The sequence below is a fragment of the Pinus tabuliformis genome, chromosome 8, assembly GCF_031772625.1.
Source record: "Pinus tabuliformis cultivar Carrire ecotype Pingquan chromosome 8, CPIR1, whole genome shotgun sequence".
Classification (NCBI taxonomy): Eukaryota; Viridiplantae; Streptophyta; class Pinopsida; order Pinales; family Pinaceae; genus Pinus; species Pinus tabuliformis.
Genome location: NC_142294.1, coordinates 1,271,845,765 through 1,271,871,222, shown reverse-complemented (window position 1 = coordinate 1,271,871,222; position 25,458 = coordinate 1,271,845,765). Strand labels below are relative to the sequence as shown.

At 42.0% G+C, this 25,458-nt stretch overlaps 1 pseudogene; it reads left to right on the top strand.

Moving 5' to 3' along the window:
* The first annotated feature begins 15,513 nt into the window (after positions 1-15,513).
* On the top strand, positions 15,514-22,534 carry LOC149240029 (3'-5' exonuclease-like; annotated as a pseudogene).
* Positions 22,535-25,458: the final 2,924 nt, after the last annotated feature.

Below are 25,458 nucleotides of genomic sequence, written 5' to 3'. Positions count from 1 at the left end.
CCCAGGATGTCAAAAAATGCAATATAAAATTCGATAGTCCAACCATCCGGACCGAGACTCTTGTCCTTCTTGAACCCTTTAATAGTGGCCTCAAGTTCCCCCCCATTGTCACTTCCTTATTGAGCTCATCAACTTCCTCCTGATCAACAAACCGTGGGAAAAGCTCTATTGTACGCATAACTTCCAGTATATTGGCTTCCGGGGGGGCTTGTATATATCTTTAAAATGAGAAGTGGCTAAGTTAGCCAAGTCTCTATAGGTGTTAACAATGAGTCCTTGTTCATTCTGAAGCTCCCAAATAGTATTGATGGCCTTCCGACCATTGGCAAACTTGTGATAAAACTTGGTATTGTCATCTCCTTCTTTTAACCAAATCGCCCTGCTTCTAAGTCTCCAACTTTCCTCTTTGGCTTTCAAAATTTGAGTTCTCTGCTTGATGAGGGAGGATATTTGTTCTTTTTGTTCCTGAGAGGTATATGTGCCATCGGTGCTTGCTTCAAGGTGTGTGATGGCTTGCTCCGCATCTCTCAGTATGATGTCATCTTTCTTCCTTTTCTTGTGTGCCCATGCTTTGGAAATGCCCTTTAAGTCCTTAACTTTGCGAACAAAGCCATCGGTAATGTCCTCATCATCCCTAATCAAATGAGTTTGCCAATATTCAGTCACCAGTTGTATACAGGAGGGGTCTCGAAGCCATGAGGAGTTGAATTTGAATGGAGCTCCGATTATGTGTATACTATCATCCAGATCCAGATATATTGGTTGGTGGTCTGATATTCCTCCTGAGCCAACCCATTGTCTGATACGGGGGTGTTCAGAGAGAAATTATTCCTTTATGAGGAATCGATCCAATCTTCTGGCCAGACTACACACCAATGCGATTGTTTTTCCAAGTACACTAAATCTTAGCTAATGGGATGTCAATCTAGTGGTGATCCTCCAACAGGTTTGTAATAACATCGGTTAAACCATCCACTTGTGCCAGGTGTCCCCATGATTCCATGAAACCCAAAGAGAAATTAGGGTCTCCTCCAAGAATGATGTTATGAACCTGCATGCATGAGCTGCTGAATAACCATCTCCAAAACACTGCCCTATCTTGACAAGGACCATATATGTTGATTACTCTAAGTTCAGTCTCCAGGGTTGCAAAGTATAAGTCTACCCCTAAAAAACCACCGCCACCCCAGATACTCCTTAAATCTATTTTCTGATTTTGAAAACCAATTGCAATACCCCCAAGTCACCTAGATGCATCCAGAGCATGGAAAGTCCAACGCGGAATCCATGATTCTAGCAAAGGTGTGATCAAACTAGACATACTCAGGGTTTCTTGTAAGAAAATGATGTCAATAGAAATAGATGAAAAGAGTTGTCCTAGAGCTAGTTTTTTGGCAGGGCTAGCTAACCCTCAACAATTAAAAGAAAGGATCTTCATGGAGGGAGAGGGGGGAGGGCATTCCTTTCTCTAAGAAGCCTATCAATGGTTTTCTATTTCCCAAGGGCCATCTCCTCCCTAGCCTGAAATTTAGCTCTGGTAAGAGATAAGGGGCGACCCCTGGTAGGCTTATGAGGAGTAGGAGAAGCCTCAGTGTCCAAGCCAACTGCATCCAACCCTCTATCTTTGGCTTTGGAGCGCAGAGGGTATCTTGAGGAGGAGGATACAGATGGGGAAGGTGGAGGATGAATGGGGAGTGGATAAGTGGAGGGATGACAGGAGGTGTAAGTCAGAGGTGGAGGAGGCAGGGTGCAGGACAGATAGGAAGACAGAGCATGTCCTGCAGGATGAAGGATGAAATGATCCATCAAGGCAGAGATGGAAGACAAGGGGGAGTGTGCAGAGGAAACCAATGCATGATTATATAAAAGAGATGAATGAGATGTAGCATTACAATGAGTGAGAAAAATTGGACATACCTGATGAGAAAACGTCACCCTGGGCTGCCCTGGATCGCGTCATTGGAGGAGAGGAAGGCTGAATAGGAGCCTTTCCACGCTTTTTCTTCACACCATCAGCAGATGCCTCAACTGTAGCACCAGAGGTCTTTAACTGTTCCTCTATATAATCCACTACAACAGGCTATTGAGGCTAATCATTTGGGGGTTCCATCTCCATTTCCTGAGCAATCCTTTTGTCCTTTCATTTGAGTGGACAATCCCTGAAGATATGTCCAACCTTATGGCATATTCGACATCGATATGGAATACCTTCATAATCTAACAACTGTTTGTGTGAGGAAGATATCCATTGAATCGTGATATGCTCCTGCAGTCCACCTTTGGTATCCAAATGAACCAATATCCTCACGAATGCCATCATGTCCGTAGTCTAAAAGGATTTATCATACTCCATGTAGGTACCTAGCGAGTTTCCAATCCTTCTGAAAATGTCCTCAGACAAAACTGTAAAGGCAGTCTAGGTAGCCTGATCCATATAGGGCCAACACCAATTTTCTCTGTCTTTGGGTCAAATAGTGGCGTCCAATGCTTTAGTAACATAAGGGCATGTTCAAAGTGCCAATAGGAGGAAAGGACCCAGTTCGTATGATCTGCTCTAGCAAATCTCAGCGCGAACCATCCCCTCACAAATGTTTGAACAAATGGAATGTCTGCCAGGTGATGACCCCAAATCTCTGATGCCCAAGTCTTCAAATGAGCTGCCGAGTAGTTCTAGCCTCTGATTCTGCCTACCACAACCCTATCTGCGTAGTCCATAGTATCACCCCACTATATGTCCTCTTCAAGTTTTAGTATCATGTCGTCAGCCTTGGTTTTGAAGCATTTATGCTTCTTCAGGGGTCTGGGCGCAGGGGCATGTGGATGCTCAAAAGCCCTCGCTGAATCAAGGTCCTCGGCCAATGGGTTAGGGTTTGTAGGAATTGTAGGGATAGCATCCGAGAGTGGTGGTATAATGGTAAAACAACCCACGAGAGGAGCGGAAATGGAGGAGGGATTAGGGTCGATGTGCGGGGGCTCAACAGTGGGTACAACAACGGATTGTTCAGCCAGGTGAGACGGCGGGTCTGAATTAGGGGCTTCCAATTTTGGGGAAGGGTTTATAAAACCTGTGATAAACCCTAATGAAGTCGGGGACGATGGAGGTGATGAGAAGGCCGACCAAGAGGGAGGTTCATCTAGTAGAACGAAAGAATAATTGGAAGGTCCAGAGAACTAAGGGAAAACATCAAAGTTGCCAGTAAAACCTACACAGTAATTTAACATACCTTCAGAGACGGTGTACGTGGACTGCCAAATGGAACCCTCCTCTAGCGGTTCATCCGAGTAATCCACAACATTAAGGTCCATAACGACAGCTGCATTGAGAAAAGAAGGTAACTACCTCGAACAAGTTTGTCAATAGGAAAAGGCACCGACAGAGGTGTAATAGAAATGGAAACACGGTGAAAATGACGGGGAGTAGTAAACCAGCGCAGAGGTAAATGCTCAGGTAAGTTGCAGGTATTAGCAGAGGAACCTAAACGCATAAGACCGACGAGACGAAGACCAAAATCCGCAAGTGTAAAATGTAAAATGAGAATGTTAGGAGTTGGGTGAATGCCGAGGTAACCTAGGGTAGCTGCAGGACAGGTCACAGTCTGCAGTAGTACCCCGTACCGCTAGCAGAAACCCTTAAACTTTCCCTGTCACTATCGCTCCATCGCTCCTTCTGCTTCAATTTCTTCCTTCATTCCTTCAATATTCTAATTTGTTGTGCATGTGCCTTTTCGATTTGTTGGATCTCTGTAGAGTGTTTAAGTTTCAATTCATTCAACTGATTTTGGCATTCATTCTGCAAGTTTTTTCTTTCAATGGCAAACCCACCTACAAGCATTGTGTAATGGTTTTTTCCAATTTGTTTCACTAAAATATTTGATTTTCTCTATTTTAGTTTCCAAAAGCTTTTTTTTCTATAGAATGTTCTTGTAGGTGGTGAAAAGTTCACCAACATGGTGCTGATTATAATTGACAAAGGCTCCTAGAGCCTTTGAGGATTCTTCAACATTTTTCTCAACGTTTCCTGTTGCTTGCCAATTGATTTCTGAAATGGTTTTGAAACTTTCAATAGTTCTTTTATTCATTCTTCTGAAAATTGACTTGGTTTGAATAGTAAAGTAATATTCAGTCAAGGATGGTACATTTTCATCAACAGTTTCTACTTCAATGACATGTTTAAATAAAAAAGACTCCAGAGATATTTTCGTAGAAAATGGAGTCATCTATGTGTCATGAGAAGTCTATGGAATAGATATCTAGGTACTTTATCTTGCTGCTCAGGAAACTCTTTTTCTCTTCCAAAGAAAGAGGTCAATGTTGACAGAGGGGTCCTGGTAATTTTCTCTTCTTTGTTTGTATCAATATGCATATATTGAAGTTCCTCATTAATTTTCTTCAACTTTGTATGTGCCTTGTTGGTGTCATCTGGGCCATCAATTATAATGATATTCTCGCCATAGGAACTCTATTTTTCTGTTGCTTGTTCTTTCTCTAGTCACGACTCTTTTTCTTTAAAAGTGTTTTCTTTTGTTTTTCTTGTCTCTCGAGCTATAAAACAAACATTAGGAACATTTTCAAGTTGGAATTCTTCTATTTTTAGAGAGGAGGAAATAGGGTCTGAAATAATTTCATTGAAATTGTATTTCAAAATATCAACAGATTTGATCTCTTCAATTGGAGTATTTGTATGAAGACTCTTCTGGTTAAGGAATTCCTCATAAAGAGATTTCCTAAACTCTTACAATTTACTTCTATTTGTTGGGTGTGGACCTTGATTATCTTCGTGATTGTTCAAAGGTTTTTTGTTTCAACCGCTTTGGATCCCTATTTCTAATGGGGAAACAACATCGCCCATATGATCACTATTAAGCGGGTCTAGGGGCGACAACAATTTTATTAGACCCCCCCGGTGGGGGTTTAGGAGTAGCGCCCTTGAAGCTAAAAATAGATGAATTTTAAAATATTGTAATTTTGTAGCCAATTTGGGTCGTTCATTAGGCATATTATATGACGGTAAAAATTATGTTAATTTAGGGTTTTTTGCCTTAGAAGACAACCCTCAGTTTATATGAGGGAATTGTATTGTGGCTGTGTATGGTCATTCTAAGTGAGAAAGACAGAGGAGATTATGTGAGAGAGAAGAGGAAATTACAAAGAATCTGTTGTAGGTTGTATCTCTTCTTTTTTCTGGATAATATAAAAGGAAAGGTTAGTTGTTTCTCAATGGACATAGCCCAAATTTTATGAACCGCGTATATTTGTGTGTCTCTTGTTTTATGTGTTTATATATTTGTGTTTCCGCAATATTTTATGTGTTTCATTACTCTGTTAATTAATTTCTAACACTATCCTCCCTAGTCAACAATTGTCCTCTTTCAAATCTTAATGAAAATTATCAATATTAATGAAAACTTCATCAAAAAGGGGTTACTGGTGTGTGTGGGTTTTGATGTAGTTATCATCCCTATAATGGTCATTGATGATTCCGCAAGGGTCATAGTCATGAGGGGGTAACGAATAAAACTAAACATGGTTGAGTTCCTTAGCCTCCTTAAATACATGTCCTTGGTCCTTGAGGCAAGCTTTTCCAAATTTAATTGGGAAGTTAGACTAGATTTTCTTTTGAAGTTTGCTCACTTTCCTAGCTTGACCATACAAGGTAGTCTAATTGCCTACCTCTCCTAAAGCGATCCTCTCTAGTATATATCTAAGAAGAAGATTAGGGCCAACTTCACTTCCATAGACTTTGATATATGTGAACAATTCTTCCACAAGCCCATATCCTATTCCTTCTAAGGCCTCTTTGAGGCCTTCACTAACTCTAAGTGGGTTTTCTCCAAACATAATTTGATGGAAAGGGGTCATCTCATAATTAAAAAAATCATAAAAATGGAATTTGAATTTACTCTCCCAAAAAATAGGGACATAATTCTACATAGGAAGTTGTTGATAAAGTGGGTAATTCCATTTCATGAGAGGAAACAGAATAGAAGAAATGATAATATCGATAATATAGGCTAACATGTAAAACAACTGATCTTATACTGGAGGAGACAAAATGGAAAACATAAGGGCATTTGTTAAACTCCAAGAAATAATTTTGGCCCAATTGAAACACTTTGAATCATTAAGTAGGTTGTGTATTAAAGTCATCCATTGCAAATTGCAATGCACAGGGTCTTTCTCTCCATGTATATGGGACAAAATTTTGATGAGGAATCTAACGGGTCTTTTGAAAATGGTGACCGATATTATTTTGATGCCTTAAGTTTGAAGCCTTCTCTATCTTCTTGTAACCAATGTTTGACAACTTTATCATAATTCCCTTCACTCTTCTTGAATATTGTGTTGTTGAATTTATTGAAAAGATGGGTGTTCAAGAAAACTTCAAGAGGACTAAGCTTGTAAATTGTTGAAATTACTTGCGGATTCCAAGAGGCTATAACATTTTTTTTGCAGTCTGGTATAGTGCGAGTAGGAAAATATAGATGTCGCATGGCCCATGCAACCATGTCATAATAAGAAAAGAAAAAATATCTACCACCAACTTCATGGATTTATGTACCTTTAAGTTTTTCAAACTGAGTGTTTTTGTCCTCGGTTGAAGTTTCAAAATTTAACGAGCTTCTATTCTCAAAGAACTTATAAATTTCTTCCCACTTCATCATACCTGCCATATGGGTTTTGAAGCTGGTGTCGAAAATGAGAGTTGTGTTGACTTTTTAATGAACTGGTTTTGGATTTTTGGCTCCCTTTAAGCATTCCTTAATGTGTTGTATAACATGCTTTGATGTCATAGATTTTCCTTTCTTACCCATGTTGTGCCCTAAAAACAAATTAAAAAAAGGAGCTTTCTATGAGAGATATCAAGTTTACTAGTGTAATTATGTATGATAGTGCATGTTTACCATAAATAAAAAGCCTTACAGTGGATTTGAACTTGATACCTTCTAATGAGGGATAAGTTTTAGAGAACCAACTATAAACAAGGTGCAGAGAGGACAGTGCAAAATAGAGAGCGGAAAGCAGGAAAGTTGCTAAAAAAAATTAAATTCTCGAACGTCCAACAATAAATTCACATGAAACATGTTAATTATTCATTCAAGTGACGAGACGTTTTAAACACTTGCGTGCAAAAATCAAAGTGAGATTGCATTGTCGGAGTTGGGGGTATGTTTTTTTGAAACATAACGGCTTTCCATTTGGGAGTTTATTTAAAAAAAAGTAAAGAAAGGTAAAAGATAATTATGGTTGGCACACAGACTAAAAAATAAAATATTTTATTCATATTCGGTGCGGAAGGCAATCGGGTAGTCGGAAGTCACCATGATGTTAAATTCAATGTTTTATAAGCGGTGGCTACGATCCTGACCTCCAACATGGTCGGGGCAAGACGGAGGTCGGTAGTCAAGAGGTCGGGTGTGGAAAGTGTTCATTCATTTTTTTTTGCTATTTTGTCCCATCCCACTGTAGTCGAGATTCAGAAAGTCAGAAACCTATCAATTTTTTTTATAAAATAGAAAGCCCCAACATTCGACCTCTAATTTGCACATTTGAATCTTTTTATTTTTTGTCAGAAGTCGGGACGATGTTAAATGGAAGTCAATCAAGTAGTCAGAAGAGGGCTAGGTGAAAGTCAAATATCGGTGGCAAGTTCGGTGGGTGGAAATAGGGACAATATTAAAATAATGTTTATGGAAGTGGATAGTGTGGCCCTGACACGCAGCCTAGTCGGGCTATGCAAACCCACCCTGATTTAGATGGGAGTCGGAAAGTCAGTAATCACAATAGTGTTTTTATGATATACCTACCACCTCTAAAACTCTGACCTCTAACCTTTTTAATTTTTATTTCTAATTCTATTTATTTATTATTTTTATTAATAAAAAATTTAATAATTATAATAATGATTAATATATTAATAATTTTAATTAATAATGATGAATGTATTAATAATAATAAAAATAATTAATATATTAATTAAATATTATATTAATAATAATAACCATTTTAATGATAATATTTTTAATTTAATAATAATAAACATTTATGTGGAACCCTCCCTCGGCGCTCTGCTCCCGTTCGAACTTCCCGCGCGCCTCTGCCCTAGCCCCCAGGCTTTGCCTGGTCGGGCCTCTGCGTTTCGCCTCCCGGAGCCTGTCGTTTAGCGTGGACCCTCTCGGGGCCCTGCTGCCTGACGGTTTGTCCCCTTGTTGTTCTCAGCGGGCCTGCAATGGCAGGATCCGCTTCCCCTCCCCCTGCTTCAGAGAACCATGAGGAAATTTTTGCCTCCCTCTTGTCAGAACCATCCGATGCCAGACCTCGCCCTTCCCAAACAAAGTTCATAAAAAAGCTGGACGAAATACCTGAAGTGAATCTCCCTCCATCCCTGCCAAGGAAATCGGCAATAGCTCTAGCAGAAAGAGGTCTTGTAGGTCAGTTTACTGGGCTTTGGCCATCCCCAAGAACTGTTCAAAAATGGGTGGAGCGCAACTGGAGCACAATGATACAGGGAAAGATCGCCATTAGATTCTGTGGCCGCGGATATTATACCTTCCTGTTCGAGTCAAAAGAAGATAAGAATCTCATCTTCCGCAATGGTCCCTACTTCATGGATACAAGAGGCCTCTATTTGAACAGATGGACCCCGGACTTCGATCCGGAAATGGACATCCCAAACGCAGTCCCTGTTTGGGTGCGCCTCCCCCATTTGCCGCTTCATTGCTGGGGGGACGAATCTGTTAAAGCCATCGGCAATGCAGTTGGAAAATACATCGACAGATCTGAACCAAGAGAGAACATGCACGCATGCGCAAGAATCTGCGTTGAAGTCGACCTAGGGAAAGGACTGCCAGAAGCCATCAAGATCAAGGTGGATCAATGGATGCACATCCAGCAGCTGGACTACGAACAGCTACCCTTCAAATGCAAGGTATGTCACGAGTATGGTCATTTTGCAAATAGATGTAGCAAGTTAAAAGCAAAAGAAGTAGAAAATAATGAGGAAATCGCAGAGGGAACATGGGAACAAGTCAAAAGGAAAAAGTCCTCCTCTAACCAGGGCCCCAGTACCACAGCCCCTCCGGCCTCAAGCCTCCCCCCCCCCTCCTCCTCCTCCTCCCTCATCCTTCCCTTCAACCTCTAACCCCTTCGAATCTTTAGCAGCTGAAACCCCTTCCTCCCCCCCTCAATCCCCTCGCCCAGCCTCTCCCTGTTCAAACCCTCCTGCCTCTCCCCCCCCCACCATTGAAAGAATCCTCACCAGAAACAAAGCTAAAGAAGCCAACCAGCCATCCGATCCTCCGAGAAAAGTTGGCAGGAAAACGAACAAAGAACTCAGGGACGAAACAGCAGCAAAGGAGATGGCAACTGGAACTCAGCAACCCATGGACTCATATTTAGGCAGGCTAAAAGGAAGTGGCGAAAAAACAAAGGAGAAGTCCGGATCCCACCCCACAGCCGGTAAATAATGAATTTGGTCTCTTGGAACTGTAGGGGGATGGGCTCTTCCTTAAAGCTGAAAGCAATCAAGGACCTACTAAACCAGGAACAGCCAGACATTCTTCTAATTCAGGAGACCAAAACCACCGAGCAGGACTTTCTTCATCAAACACAAAGATTCAAAAATTTTACAGGTCTATCCAAAGGTTCAGATGGGGCATCAGGAGGAATAGGAACACTATGGAACAAAAACAAGTGGGAAATCACCAACTCACATCAATGCACTTGGTGGATTAGAACGGACCTAAAGTGTAAAAGCTCGCAGGAAATTTATCACATATACAACATATATGCGCCCAATCATTACAGGGACAAAGCTAGTTGTTGGAACACCATAGAAGAGGATATCACCGTTCTCCAAAGCAACAGGTTAATTCTTGGGGGAGATATGAATCTTATAAGGAATGTGGAAGAAAAATATGGTGGAAGCTACCACGCAGACCCCTCAAGAGACAAGTTAGAATCCATTATCCAGCTCTTCAATTTGATCGACACCCCTCTGTCAAATGGAAAATACACATGGTCCAATAAAAGATCAGGCACACACAATATCAAAGAGAGGCTGGACAGGTTCCTAATCCAGGAAGGTGTTGCAGGCAACTTCCACTCAATCAAGAGTCATATAATCCATGGTACAGCTTCGGACCATAAGCCTGTGGCCCTCATTCTGGACAAAGGAATAAACCTTGGCCCCCTTCCTTTCAAATACAACAAAAATTGGGATCTCCATGAAGATTTCCGCACCCTAATACAAATCCACTGGGCTAAAGAAGTAATAGGGTCGCCTTACTTCGTATGGGAAACAAAGCTGAAACAGCTCCGGACAGCCATAAAGCAGTGGGCGAGGGAGCAGGCAATCTCAGATAGGAAAAAGAAAACTGATCTGCTAGCAGAGATGGAACGCTGGCACAAAGAAAAAGAACAAACCCAATACACAGCTGAGGATCTCGAGAAGGAAAAAACTCTGTACAAGGAGCTTTATCGGCAAAATCGCGTTGAGGAAGAGGATCAAAGAGTAAGATCCCGCTGCCTATGGCTGAAGGCTGGGGACAAAAATACTTCTTTTTTCCACAATAATATTAAGATTAGAAGAGCCAGCAACCAAATAGACAAAATCGAAGTTGAAGGGAGCGAGCTGAAGGAACAAGAAGAAATAAAAAGCGCAGCCTTTAATCACTTTAAGGAACTTCTCACAGCAGACCCCCAACATTATACCAGCGAGGCTTTCCTCAGTATAATAGAGAGCAAAATAACAGAGAATCATAATAAGGAGCTGGAACAAGACCCCACGGAAGAAGAAATCAGAGAGGCTACCTTCAGCATGCAGCAAGACAAGGCTCCGGGGCCGGATGGCTTCACGGTCGCATTCTACAGGCAACATTGGGACACTATAAAGAAGGATTTTGTGAGAATGATAAAGAACGTCTTTAGAAATCATAAGTTGGGGGAAAACACAAAGTCCTCTCACATAGCTTTGATCCCCAAGGAAGCTAACCCAAAAACCTTCGACAGATTTCGCCCCATATCGCTCTGCAATGTCTCATATAAGATTGTAACAAAAATACTCGCCAACAGATTAAAGAAATTCCTTCCCCTTTTAATTTCTGAGAATCAGGGCGGCTTCGTCCCAAGCAGGCAGATCATAGACAACGTCATTCTAATTCAGGAAGCCATTCACAGCAGCCTCAATAGAGGAGAGAGGGGAATGATCATCAAATTGGATATGGCCAATGCATTCGACCGGGTGGACCACTCCTTCCTAACAGCAGTTCTTAAAAAATTCGGTTTCTCCTCCAACTTTGTCAGCATCATCATCGGGTGTATCTCCAATACTTGGACCGCTCCTTTGATCAATGGTCGCCCCAGCAAATACTTCAGAAGTTCGAGGGGGCTAAGGCAGGGCTGCCCCCTCTCCCCCTTCCTTTACATTCTCATGGCCGAGACCCTGAGCGCCCATCTAGAAAATCTTCGCAGCAAAAAAGAAATCACGGGCATTCGCATTGAAAGAGGAATAAAGGAGATAAATCATTCGCTCTTCGCGGATGACACTTTGCTAATTGGGGGAGCCTCCAGTCTGATGGCTAGGAGGTTCAAAAGAGTACTGGACGCCTTTCTCCTAGTCTCTGGGGGCAAATTGAACAACAGAAAATGTAAAATTTACACATGGAATGTCCCCCTTCAGATCCAACAAAGAATCTCTCAGATTCTAGACATCCCTCTACAAAGAAACTGGAGCTCATTTTCTTACTTGGGTTTGCCCTTGGCAAAAGAACACATCAAAGGAGAAGTCTGGACAAAACATATAGAAAAGATGAGGGGCCTCCTTCAGAGCTGGGGCGCCTCCTGGCTAAACCTTGCTGGTAGAACCATTCTCATAAAGGTTGTCCTTTCAGGCCTCCCAATTTATCAATATGCGGTAATCATGGCACCCGCCAGCATTCACAAACATATGGAACTCATTATGAGAAGTTTTCTCTGGCAGGGAGGAAAACAGGACTCAAAGAAATTCAGCCTCGTCAATTGGGATCAAGTCACTCTTCCTTATGAAAAAGGAGGTCTATCCATAAAAATCCCAAGTCTTTTTAATCAGGCCCTGGGACTCAAGCTGATCTGGAAGATCCTCTCAGGAAATGGCTCGTGGTGGGTGGAGACAATAAAAAGAAAATATCTCAGCGGTCCAAACTCCAACATTCTCAATGATCCAATTGCAGACAGGCCTTGTACCCCAATGTGGAGACTGATTAAAAAAGTTTTACCCCATTTCAGAGGAAATGTCTCCAAAATCCCAGGCAGCGGAAAAAATATCAAAATATGGTCTGACAGAATTATGGGCGCCAACACAAGAAATTCGTATCAAGAATTCAGACCTTTACAAGCATGGATGGAGGAACGAAACATAACCACTCTGTTTGACATCTCCTCTTGGACTCAAAACAGATGGCTTGACTGGAAGGACCTAAATCTTCCTCTGGATCTCAGAGACCTATGGCACAAATTGAGGCTCTCTCTCTCTGGCTCCGCCCCAATCAACAAGGAGACTGATGACAGATACATTTGGGACACCTGTGGAGGAAGCTTCACAGTGAAAGACGATCCCCACAGTAAAATGGCATCTCCACATAGCTGCTTGGAAGACTGAATGCATCCCAAAAGTGAAACACTTTAACTGGGCTCTCCTAAAAGGAAAAATCCTCACAGCCGAAAATTTGAGAAAGAGAGGAATACAAGGCCCCTCGATTTGTTGTTTTTGCCGAGCAGAGGAGGAGTCCATTCATCACTCCTTCCTTCGTTGCCCCTTCGCTCAAAGCTGTTGGAAACAGTTAGTTAGCCCCATGGAAGTTAGAGGAAGCTATGATCAGGTGCACAACCTTCAGAAAAATTGGAAGAAAGACTACCCTCTTTCAAGGAAAGGCAAGAATAATCTTATTAGAATATGGAAATGCATCCCTGCCACTTTATGTTGGAACATTTGGTTAGCTAGGAATAATCATGTCTTCAAAAATGGGCAGCCAAAAATAGACAAGATCATTGCAAAGACAATAGCAGGTATCTCAGAAGCTATTAGCGCAAATCATATAGCCCTCCCAGACCAACAAGGATGGACTCAAAATGAGAGAGACTGGTATAATAATTTCAACATTAGTCACTCTCAAAGTCCCCCCCCTCAGCTCAAAGCACCGCAGAAGCACCACAACTGGAAGCTCAGGGGAGCAAAAGAAGAGATAAGCAATTGGATTTTCGCTCAGAAACGCCCCCTTCTCCTCTTCGATGGAGCTTCAAAGAACAACCCCGGGAGAGCAGGTGCTGGAGGTATAATTAAAGATCATAATGGGAACCCCATTTGCAGCTACGAATGGGGACTAGGGAACGCCTCCAACAACGCCGCTGAAGCCTACAGCTTGTTCTTAGGTACCGCAATTCTGCACAGGTTAGGTTTGAGGAATGCCATTATCCTCGGGGATTCGGCCATCATCATCGCATCCATGATCACAGGTAAGGAGTTCACCAAAGCAAGCCTCAATAACATCAGGACGAGGATAATTGACAACATCAGACATCTGGGAGAAGTAACTTTTTTGCACGTGCTAAGAGAGAACAACGCTGAGGCGGACTCCTTAGCGAGCAAGGCAGTCAATAGGCCACAAGGACAAGTCTGCGAGAATGACAGAATCTTTGAAAGGGCAATCCCATAAGAGACCAAAGTGTCAGACAGCACATCAGAATAGCTCCTTCAGAATTTGTCCTAAAATCAATCACCTCCCCGGCTCCCCTTCCCTCGATTTTCCCTTTTCCTTCACTTCGCCGCCGTTCCCCTCTTACCCCGATCCCAGATCTTCACATTCCCATCCTCCTCGTGATCTCCCCTCCGACTTTTCTGGTAAATGTCTTTTCCGCACTCCCGAAGTCTGTCCTCAAAATCTGCAGATGGATCCGCTCTCAGCTCTCCCAGTCAAAAATATCTTGCTCCCTCATCATGAGAGGCCTCTCTCGTTCCTTTATATCTCCCCTCCGATCCCTTCTCTTTTCAGAACTTCCCTGTTTCATCAGAATCAGTTTGGTAAAGCGGTGTTTCCTGAGCGAGGCAGCTCACTCAGTGGAAGCTATCAGTTGTCTCTCCCTCTCGATCATTTCTACAGCAATCAGCGAGGCAGCCATCAGAGCATTAACGATCATCCGGCCCTCTTCACAGCGCTCAGGTATCAAACAAGTCTCTTTCTAGTCATTTGTTTACTAACTCGCTCACACTCAGTCATGGCAGAAAACAGACAGCAGCAAGAGGCTCAGGGGGGAGAGGCGCAACGTGCAAACCAGCAAAGTTAATCTCATGACCAACAAAGTTCGCCTTATAGACGGCCTGTTCGTTAGACAATATAGTAGATATCTCTTTCAACATATTTTCCTCAAGCTAAACTCACAGAAGTCAAGGGCTGCGCCCCTTTTTTGGACTTCTTTTCTAACTCCTCTTCTTGCATCTTATGTAACACCTCCTGCTTAGTGCAGTTTTTTTTTAATATATGAGTAGACGATCTTGTAAAAAAAAAAATAATAAACATTTGTGTATTTCAACCATATTAATGTGCATACTATATTTATTAGTTGTGGTTTAAATAAATGTTGTTATGGTAATTTATTTTATTAATGAGAGTTTAATATTATGACGTAAAGAAATGTATTTAATTAGAATTTAATTTCATAATGTAAAAAAATGTATTTATTTAAGAATGTGTATATATTAGCCATTATAATATCTATAATCTAAGTTACAGATAAATACTTATGGTTTCTGTTGGAATTTAATCATGTATAAATTAAAAATCCAAATGGTACCAACTATTTTATTTAGTTTTTACGGCTTTTCTTGTACGTGACAAATCGCTCGGTCAAGGTAATAATGGGCGTTGCTGGAATTTGGTCATTTTTGTTTCCGAAAAATCTGAACATAGGAGTTTTTAAATTATTTTCTAGGGTGGAAAAATACTAATTATTATAAAAATTCAGGGTATTCAAAATCATGAAAATTAATCATCATGAAGATTAATAGTTGTAATCTAGATTTCCCAATAATTTTATCTAATTTTTTACTAAAATCATGGTGCAATTTCTACTATTTTTTTAGATAAAATTGTGATTTCCTTAGACAACTCTATAATAGTATGCTCTAAGGTTTCTGGGAGGAATATTGAAGTAAGCTTCCTATTTCAAGCTGGGTAGATGAGCGGGCGTTAACTTTTTTTAATAAAAAAATTTAGACTGATAGGATTAAATCTGGGACAAATATCCTTCGTCTCAGAAGCATATCTACGACCAAGTAGCGATGGAACATGAAGTGACTTGCAGAAAGTATGATATGTTATTTTTTTAATTGAAATTAGGTCGTCGATCGGTCTTGTCGCCGGAAACGTAGCGGCAACAGAAATGGAAAGGACATCCATGCTACCGGTGGTGCTGGCATGCGATTTGTGTTAGTGCCTACCGAAGCATGCTTGCTCACAGAACGGCATCAATTTGGATCCACTTATGTCAAACAAAGTCTACAGATGGTGCTTCTACCTTCGTCTCATACAAACCACCGTTAAGGACGACCGTCGTGTTGCAGAGAATTGAGTTAATCAACAAAGAGGACGGGAAATAGTAGGATTTGACCTAGAATGGAAGCCCCAATTTTAAAAAAGGTTCATGCCACAAGATTGCGTTGCTTCAGCTCTGCACAGACAATGGTTGCGTGATTATTCAGATGCTGTTTTTGGATTTTATTCCAGATGCCCTAGTTAGGTTTTTTGAAAGATCTAGGGGTTATATTAGTAGTTGTGGGTATTGAGCATGACGCGACCAAGGTTGGGAATGATCACAGTTTCGAATGGCGAGGTCATATTGAGTTGGGTGCCTTGACAGCCAAAAGGCTCGAAAGGCAGGAGCTGAAGTAAGGAGAGCTCAAGGTTTTTTCTTTTTAGGAAGAAAAAAACATAATATTATATTATCTAGTATAGAATATACATGAAATGTTTATTCACATCATAACATCGATCATGGAATGTATGAGAGCATATGATACATCTCCATCCAAAAAAAAGGTCATAAAAACTATACAATATACACAGGTCAAGTACCCAGAACTGTATATCAGAAATATAAGTATACAAAGATAAAATTCAGAAAAAGGTCCTGAATACTGACAATGGAGAAAAATATGATTATTATTTTTGGCATCACTTTTGCAAATGGAGCACATACCAGGACCATGCCATTGCCTTTTCTGCAGATTCTCCCAAATAAGATTTCTGTTGTGGTAGACTAACCATGTGAAGATGATAATTTTATATGGAATTTTGGATTTCCAGAATGCATATAAGACTTGATGCTCACCCTGACAAGCATCCAAGTTGCAGAGAGATAAATATGTGTCAGCAACAATTATATTATCCGATGCCATCTTCCCGGTCCATATGATTTTATCTTGTGTTCTCGTATGGCAAATGCCGAGTTGTTTCATGCCAGAAATAATCTGGTTCCATTCCATTCCCTTTTGTCCAAACAGTCCTATCTCCTGTGCATTTTTCCATATGGGGCATGGTCCCTACCAACGTTCAATGACTTGGCACTAGAAATATATGCCACGTCCATTAAGGAAATGAATAAGCCTCTCAGAAAAGTTACATTCTATTCCAGCACCCAGAATTGGATCTATACCAATAAGGATTCTGTTGCCAGATTGTAACTTCCATGCAAGATGATGAATAATTTTTTTGCAATTTTAAGAAAACTAAGCCAGATAGTCGATCCATGTTTGATGCCAATGGTGCCTTTTCGGTACCAAAACAAGAAATCTTTATCCTTAAGATATTTGTGCTGGATGATCTTACTCCAAGTGCCAGATCCAAATATACCCCTCCAAAGGGATTTGATCAGAAGAGACCCCCCAAACCGACGGAGGTCCATGATACCCCATCCCCCCATTCCCTTTGGCAATGTGATGTTGGATAATTTGACTAAGTGGTATTTTTTTTGCCATGGCTCCCCCGCCAGATAAAATTAACCATTATTCGATTTAGACAGTTTATATAACAGACAAAGATATAAAAAAGATGTGCCCAGTAAACCCCCAATTGAGAAAGGACTGTTGGGTGAGAATGACCCGACCCCCCAGAGATAGACACCTAAATTCCCACCTAGATATCTTTTTGAAAAAATGATCAGCTAGCCATTGCCAATTAGAAATTTTGTAGCTACATGGCTTGATATGGTATCCAAGGTATTTCATACCGTTTTGTATCGACATTGTCCATGATATAAACTGGATTTATTAACATTCATATGCAAGCCCATAGCATTTGTGAATCTTCTAAAAATGTGAAAAAGACATAACCAAGCAAGTCGACATAGCATACCCATGATGAGAACATCGTCAACGAAGAAATTATGTGAAATGTTGATGTTGCTTCCCATCATCAGAGGCTGGAATTGATCCAGTTGAACCGCCTTTTTAATGTGCAAGCTCAATCCATCCATCACCAAGATGAAAAGTAGTGGAGAAAGGGAGCATCCTTGGCGAAGACCCCAGCCAGCCTAGAAGAACTTTGATGGATATCCATTTATGATAACAACATAGTTGACATTGTCTACACACGCCATGATCCAATCTACACATCTGGGCCGTAATCCAATTTTGATGAGAACAAGTTTGAGAAAACCCCAATCCAGATAGTCATAGGCCTTCTGAAGGTCAACTTGTAAAATTGCAGCATTTAAATGCTTGGTATGGATCGTATGCATGCCCTCTTGTGCATTTGCAACAACGTCATGAATAAGCCTGTCCTGGAGAAAACCATGTTCAGGAGAAATATGGTGAGACAGGGTGCAACGCATGTGGCCAACAATGGTCTTTGATATGATTTTATATATGAGATTGCAGAGTGATATAGGCCTGAAGTCTGAGAAGCAATTGGAAGGATTGTGCTTTAGGATGAGAGTAATATATGTGGAGGTGATATGATGATGAATGTTACCCGTGGTCCTCGACTCCTCCACCATGCCCAGTAAGTCTTCTTTGAAATGATTAAAAAAGTGGGTGAAGAGTTCTATTGTCCATCCATCCGGACCTAGACTTTTATCACCCTTAAATGATTTTAGAACACCAAGTAATTCACCCTCGGTGACTTCCTTATAAAATTCATCATTTGACTTCTCATCAAACATAATCAGATATGGATCTATCCCCCAAATGAGGTCCTCGGCAATAATATTTTCGTTATGGCCATATGCATCTTGAAAATGTTGAACAACAACATTACTAATCTCTTCCTGAGTTTGGAAAATTTGTCCATCAACTCCTTTTATCTCCCATATAGTGTTGATGTTGCAACGGTGGTTAACATAGCGATGGAAGAATTTGGTGTTGCGATCACCCTCCTTAATCCATAAAGCCCGAATTTTCAGCCTCCATGTGGATTCCTCAATAGAGAGGAGTTTCTTCTTCTTAAGCTCAAGGGCTTGAATATGGGACCGAGTAGTAGTAGAAAGACAGTTGGAGGACATCATAGGCAGAATCGAATCTAGTTCCCATTGAATGTCAATGAGATCCTTTCGTAGGTCCTTGAATTTCTATTTCTACCAAGATTTGACATTCCCGCAGAGGATGTCAAGTTTGTCAAGAATGTTAATCATGGGGGAAGGGCCGATAACACAATTACGACCCCAAGTATCCAACACCAGCTTATTAAAATCAGGATCCTCCAGCCAGGTTCTGTTGAATTTGAAGGGAATGCATGTGCGAATATCCATTTTCCTCCATTACAGTGAGATGGGTCTATGATCAGATATAAAATTGCTGATGATATCAGTGTGGACATCACCAAGTCGGCCCAACAGCTATTCATGGACCAAAAAGCGATCTAGTCTCTTAGCAACATAAGTCGCGCCAGTACGGCCATTATCCCAAGTGGGAGCCATTTTCGCAGGGCAGATATCCACAAAGTTGTGCATAAGAATGGCATCTTGAATCATCCCATCCAGGGGATCGATCTTCCTACTGTGACCCCAAACTTCATCCAGTCTAATAGTACAATTTAGGTCCCCAACGATGATGAGCGAGTCTAGCTCCATCATACCAGAAGTAATCAACCTGTCCCAGAAGTCAAACCTGTCTTTGTATGGAGCATATATGTTCAGAATATGAACACAACCACCCAAGTCGCGAATGTTGCCTTCAAGAAAAATGCCCGCAAAGCACTTGTAGGCCTTAATTTTGATCCATCTAGGGTCCCATAAGGCCACCAGACCACCAGAGAGACTGCAACAACAGTGGTAGAAATATACCAGTTCGGAAACATTTTCTGAAAATAAAGAACAGCGTGTGGAACACTATGCATGGTTTCTTGTATAAGAATGATGTATGGATGCAGAGAGGAGAGGAGATGTTTGAGAGCCAAGTATTTAGGGGCAGCCCCCAGACCCTTGATATTTAGTGAGATGATAAAAGTCATGAGAGATCATTTTTAGGCATCCGTGCTCTAAGGGCCCGTGAGGGAGGGATGTCAGCAATAGGTACATCAACCAGGTAACAATCAATCTGGGAGGAAAAAGGGTTATGCTTGGGTCATCCTTGAAAATGACGGCTACCATGATTTTGTTTCTGTCAGACAATAATGTTTCCTATCGAGGTAGGGCTGATGTGAGGAGAGGTGGAACTCGACAGTTTGTGGATGGTGAGTGTGCATAAATCCAATGTCTTCCTTTGTAAAATGAAGTCCAGGTCACTCCCGACAGAGTTTGTGGGCGAGGCTATAGGCGAATTAGGAGGTGTGATGCTAAGTCTAGGTCCTTTATCTTTAAATTGATGGCGGAGGTGTAACGAAGAGGGAACATATGAAATATGTGATGTGGATGGAATGTCGTGAAAAGGATGGAGAGCTGAAAATGGGGCAGATATTTCCTAACAAGGGGCAGGTTCTAGAGGGGGTTGACAGATGTAGGGGACAGGGCCATCCGAAACCGAAAAATCGGATTTGGTAGAGGTTATCGGGGATGACAGAACAAAAATTGGAGAAGAAACATATATAGAAGAACCAAAAGCATGAGGTTTGTTAGAAATAGGGCCCCAAGGCATCCCTGTCTAATGCGAATGAGGAGCACAATGATGCCCATTGTAACTCGGATGGTTCTTGCCAGAGTGTGACACCGTGGATCCATCATAACATATCATACCATGCAAACGACCACCCGGTCGAAGAGGACACTAAAGTCGCAGATGACCAGTACGGTGACAGAATGAGCATCTAAAGGGAACCCCCCAGTAGTCCAACCTTTGATAAAGATTGGTGTCACCCCAGTGTAGTTTGATGTGGTCCAGAAAACCCCCACAATACTCTTTCTCAATGAGTATCCAGGCAACTCTTTTTTCTGGTGCCCCCAGACAACGCAGGTCAACATATACAAATTTTCCGATTGCATTGCCAATATCCATTAAATCTTGCTTAGTCCATAACTCAAGTGCTAGACTAGGTAATTGAACCCAAACCAGCTTATTCGTCGGCGTGTTATGCAGTGGATTATACCCGATATACCATTGATGGAGAGCCAGGAAGCTCTTACCATTAATCCACGGGATAGCTTTGATTTTCTCCAAGTCCTCCTGACTGAGAAAATGAAAGCTATACCAGCCTTTCAACAGGTGAACAATGGTTGGCAAGTATCCAAGCATCGTTTTCCATTTCTTTTCAACCCAATTTTGCATCTCAGTGTCATCCATTTCCAAAATATACCATCTACCAATGAGCGCTCGTTTCTAGAGGCTGGTAACACGATCCAACAGAATAGCATTATCCAAGGCTAGAGTCGGAGGGGGAGGGATTGTTTTGATAGAACGATGCTTGGAACGTCACCAGTGAAATGCATACACACCACCCTGTAGTATAGGAAGCGAATGAGAGACATCTGGCACCATCTCATCCCCTAGGATAGTGTGTCATGCATCAAGGGAGTGTGGGCCACTACGACGGACATGACCAGTATTGCCAATTTGCTCAGACTCGACATCCAAAGTGGCTCGGATGAGAGCCTCATTGGCAGACACATCAGATTCCAAATCTGCCATGATCTGTGAAGTGTTGAAAAGGACAATGATAGTACCCAGACCCCTCTGACAGAGTAAATAAAAGGTGCAGGGAAGTAGAGGGGAAAACAAGGAAAGTGTGACCCGAAATAAACACACCGTACCTTGGGATCCAGTATGCAACAAAAACGAGGGAGAGAGAGCATGTAAGGAATTTTACAAATCGCCCGCAAAGGAAGAGGATGTTGTTAGATGGACATCCAAAATAGGAAAATGTAAAGGAGACTGACAAATGGAATAATCAGCAAGATTTGGAATGATGAGCAGGTAAATGATCACATGAAAAAGCATCTGGATGACGTGTCGCCTTAAATGAGATGTGTTGTTAGATGGAAAATAAGCCACCAACCCACCGATAATTTTATCAACCGTCAGAAAGGTCTGAGATCCGGTAGTCAGAAAATGAAAACCAGTGTGAGCCCAGCATCGATGAACCGCCGAATTCAGAAAACCAGATGGGGGCAAGGAAAAACTTTGTAAAAGAGAAACCACAACCCTCCACAGTTCCAAGAATTATGTCGAATACCAGGCCAATGTCAAAACCTACACCATCAGAATATAACCAAGAAGGACCCATATACCAATGGACCAATGAAACAGAGACAAAAACTAGAGAGATGGCATGAAAATAAGTCTGTGGAAGGACCTACATACCCATACAACAACAACAACAGTAGCATCCTACGCAAGTCAACCAAAGGTTGCAAATGCGAAAACCGAAATTCTTACAATGTCTAGAAATAAAGATGGAGTTTGTCCATTGGTCCTAGAATGGGATGAAAGAGTTTAAATGCAAGAAAGTGAACAGCCCAGAAGAGAGTGCGGTATAAAAATCCCAGATAAGATCAATACCAAGCGGCATATGGTCAGTGAGAATGTGGGCGTCTAGATGGAGAGTATGAATGTATAGTATAAATATGATAAAGGATGATGATGGCAATGATAATTAATATCACAATATGGAATAATTATGACCATATAAAACTGTAACATAACCTAAAATTCATACCTAGAAAGCTATGCCAGAGAGCCAAGGAAATACAGAAATAAGAAGAAAAACATATAACGCATCCCATACAGATATTTCCAAACGGTTCTAGAGCCAAAAGAGTTCAAACCTGTCCATAGTAAGACATCAGGAAGCCTGGTAAACCATACTATGGGGTGCGGTCGCCTCTTCCTCTGGTAATCAACCTCTTCTCAGAGAACTGACATCAAATTTCTCTCATGGGCACAGCTTCCTAAAGCAACTTCTAGCTTGAGTAGATCGGGGTGGTAACCTCACAAAAGCCAGGAGGGCTCAAGGGTTTGGCTATGGAGATGCTGGGTTTGGCGTGTCAGACACTTCGAGAGAGGCAGATAAGGTATGCTTGCATCTATGCCTACATTTCTTTTGCGATCCTTGAGAAACTCTTGGAGCCCAAAAATTGAGATCCTATTTTTGGGTGTATTCAGAGAGGGACCCGAGTGTTTTCCTATAGCTTTTTCCTTTGATTAAGTAAGGAAATACATGAATTGGGTTTGTAATTTCAAGGGCTTTAGGTTTTTGATGTATGCCTTTCTATCTTATTTAAGTCTGATTCAGTGGGATTTAGTAATGTATCACATTTGTTAATCCGCTATGGAATATTGTGCAAGAACAAATTTGTTGCAGTTACATTTTCGAACTGAGGGACTGCGTCATCATTCTGGGCCAGAGAAAGGCAACTCAGAGGCTAAGGGAGATAGAATCAGGCTCACGCGGAGCCACGTAGAGGCCAGGAGGACTGACGCAGTTGGCTGGGGGAGCTGATTTTTCAGTGTCGGGATTGCGCAGAGTCAAGTGGCTCAATCCTTCAATTGGTGGGGTATAGGATGCTATGGGTAGTTTGTTGAGCGAAGCTGGTGGGGTACTGTGATCGAAACACTACCTAACAAGGCAAGACCAAGGTGGAGGGAGTTGTTGCTGAAGCGAATTTCTAGCCAAGGAATTTGGATCAGTGGTGTAGTTACACAGATGATCAAAGTGGGGAAACTTGACGTTGGCAGAGGGATTTCCAAAAGGGAAATTGAGACTCAAAGGGAGTCAAACTGAGAACTTCCAGATGGAAAGTTGAGAGCCTCAACGGGAATCGAACAGAGGACTTCCAAGAGGGAAGTAGAGAGACTCAAAGGAGTTGAAAGAAGAGCAGCGAGATTGCCGTGAATGGGCTGAGAGATCAGGATAGGTTGGACGAAGCATCCAACTTCGTGGTCTGGAAGGCAAGGATTTTGTCCATTCTAGACAAATATCACATCAAGGACTTCGCCTTGAAAACAATAGCGATCCTAGTTGACCCCGCTGAAAATGAGAAGTATGAAGAGGCAATGGCCAAGGTGAAGTGCATCATCCTCGATGGGGTCAAGGATAATATGGTGCCGCATATTGTCGAGAAGGCCATAGAAAATGAGATGTGGGAGGCCCTGAAGAAATTGTACCAGCATACTTTCGTGCAAAGGAAGATGTTACTTGAAAATCAACTGCGGTCATACCAGATGTAGAAGGGAGACAAGATAGATGTCTTCCTCGATTGATTGAAGGAGATCTGTGACCAGCTAACTTCCATAGGGGCCACGTCGGATCAGGAATTGATGGTGAGGACCACATTGAACGCAGTCTCATACGACTAGAGGTATTTGTCCAGAGAATACTGGGTAGGATGAGCCTTCCAGATTGGGAGGAACTGTGGGTGGATCTTCATCAAGAAGAGATCAGACGGGTGACCAAGGTGGGGAATAGCGGAAAAGGGGTCAGAATCAAGAAGGAGGGAGAAGAGGATGCGGCTCTAGCATCTGCAGGAAATTAGGAGAAGAGAAAGAAGAAGGACCTCTCCAAGGTCAAGTGCTTCCATTGTGGGGAATTGGGTCATTTTGCGAACCAGTGTCCTAGGAAGAAGAGTAAGGGAGAGGCTTCTGAGACCAAGGCAGTGCCAGCAAGGGTGGAGAAAGAAGTCGAGGAGGATGACGATTATGCCATGAGTGCTCATGTGCCACTTGAGAATAAGTGGGGAGACATCGAGTTGTAGTCAGGAGGTCTACAGGCGATGAGGGGCAGGATCTTTAAGGTAGCCAACCTCTTGGATTATACCTTTCTATGGGAGCCCCGAAGAGGAGTAGCAAAGCTGGCAGATGTCAATAGAGACAGATGTGGATGGAGCGACAGAGAGTGTTAAATTGCAGGAGTCACGAGACAACATGAAGCTAGTAGGCTGCACTAGTGAGAGAGGCACGAGAGTGTTGTACTAGTGCAGGATGGAACAGAGAGGTGTGTAATGGTGTGAGATGCACTGAGTTGTTGCAACAGCGCAAAGGTCAGTAGAGGGAGCACTTGTTAGCAGAAGAGGGAGCTTCAACATCAAGAGTGTCTCTAGCTTGAAAGGGATGTCATAGTTGGGTGGATCAGTTACTTACTTCTCAGTCGCTGAGTTATAGTGCAGTAGAAGTATGCAATAACACGATGTAGCATGATGAGAGGGGGTGTAGTACAGTTGCAATGCTAGGAGCATGGACCAGTAGCAGCATGGATGCAAAGGGAGTTTTCGTTCGGATGCAGCAGTGGCAGTGGCAGGGACATGGGCAGAAGTACAGGATGAAACAGTGCAAAGGATGTTGGGCAGGGAGGCCTAGCATCAGCATAGAGACTAGTGCTAGATAATCAGGGTGATGCTCAGTGTGGAGTATTATTAGAGCACAATCCTCGCTAAGAGGGAGTGTTGATCTGGGGTAGCATCAGATCTACTCTAGCCATGAAAATTGATGGAGAGGCTAAAACACAAGAGATCTCCAAGACCTAGAAATGGTTTGGGAAGATTCTAACCGATTTGGGATATATTAAAATAATTAATATTTTTAATGGAGTTCCTAAGTCTAAACTTAGGAAAAATAAAATATTAATAGGAATTAATATAAAACTGGGTTAGAAGGTTCCAAAAGTCATGGATCAAACCAAATCTAATATTATCCATTGATTAGAGATATAATCTTGGTCATTGATGGACCAACGAGAAAAGTATAAGAGGAGACTTGAGGGTTAGTTAGAGAATACACGAGAGTGATCAGTCATTCATTTTGCTAGAGCGGGCTTGCTGAGAAAAAGTGAATCAGTGATCAGCAGTGAGGGGTAGTGAATACATAGCAGAGAGGCAGAGTTAGTACCAGAGAGACAACGCAGAGCCTGGAGAGGTTGACGCAGAGGCAGTTGGGAGCTGTGCAAGGCCAGAAGAGGCCAACATGGGTGATGCACAGGGACTAAAGGCTGACACATAAGCTTCAATATCTGTGCAGAGGCTAGCAGAGCTGACGCAGGGCTAATAGGCAGTGCTGGGAGGTTTTTCGTG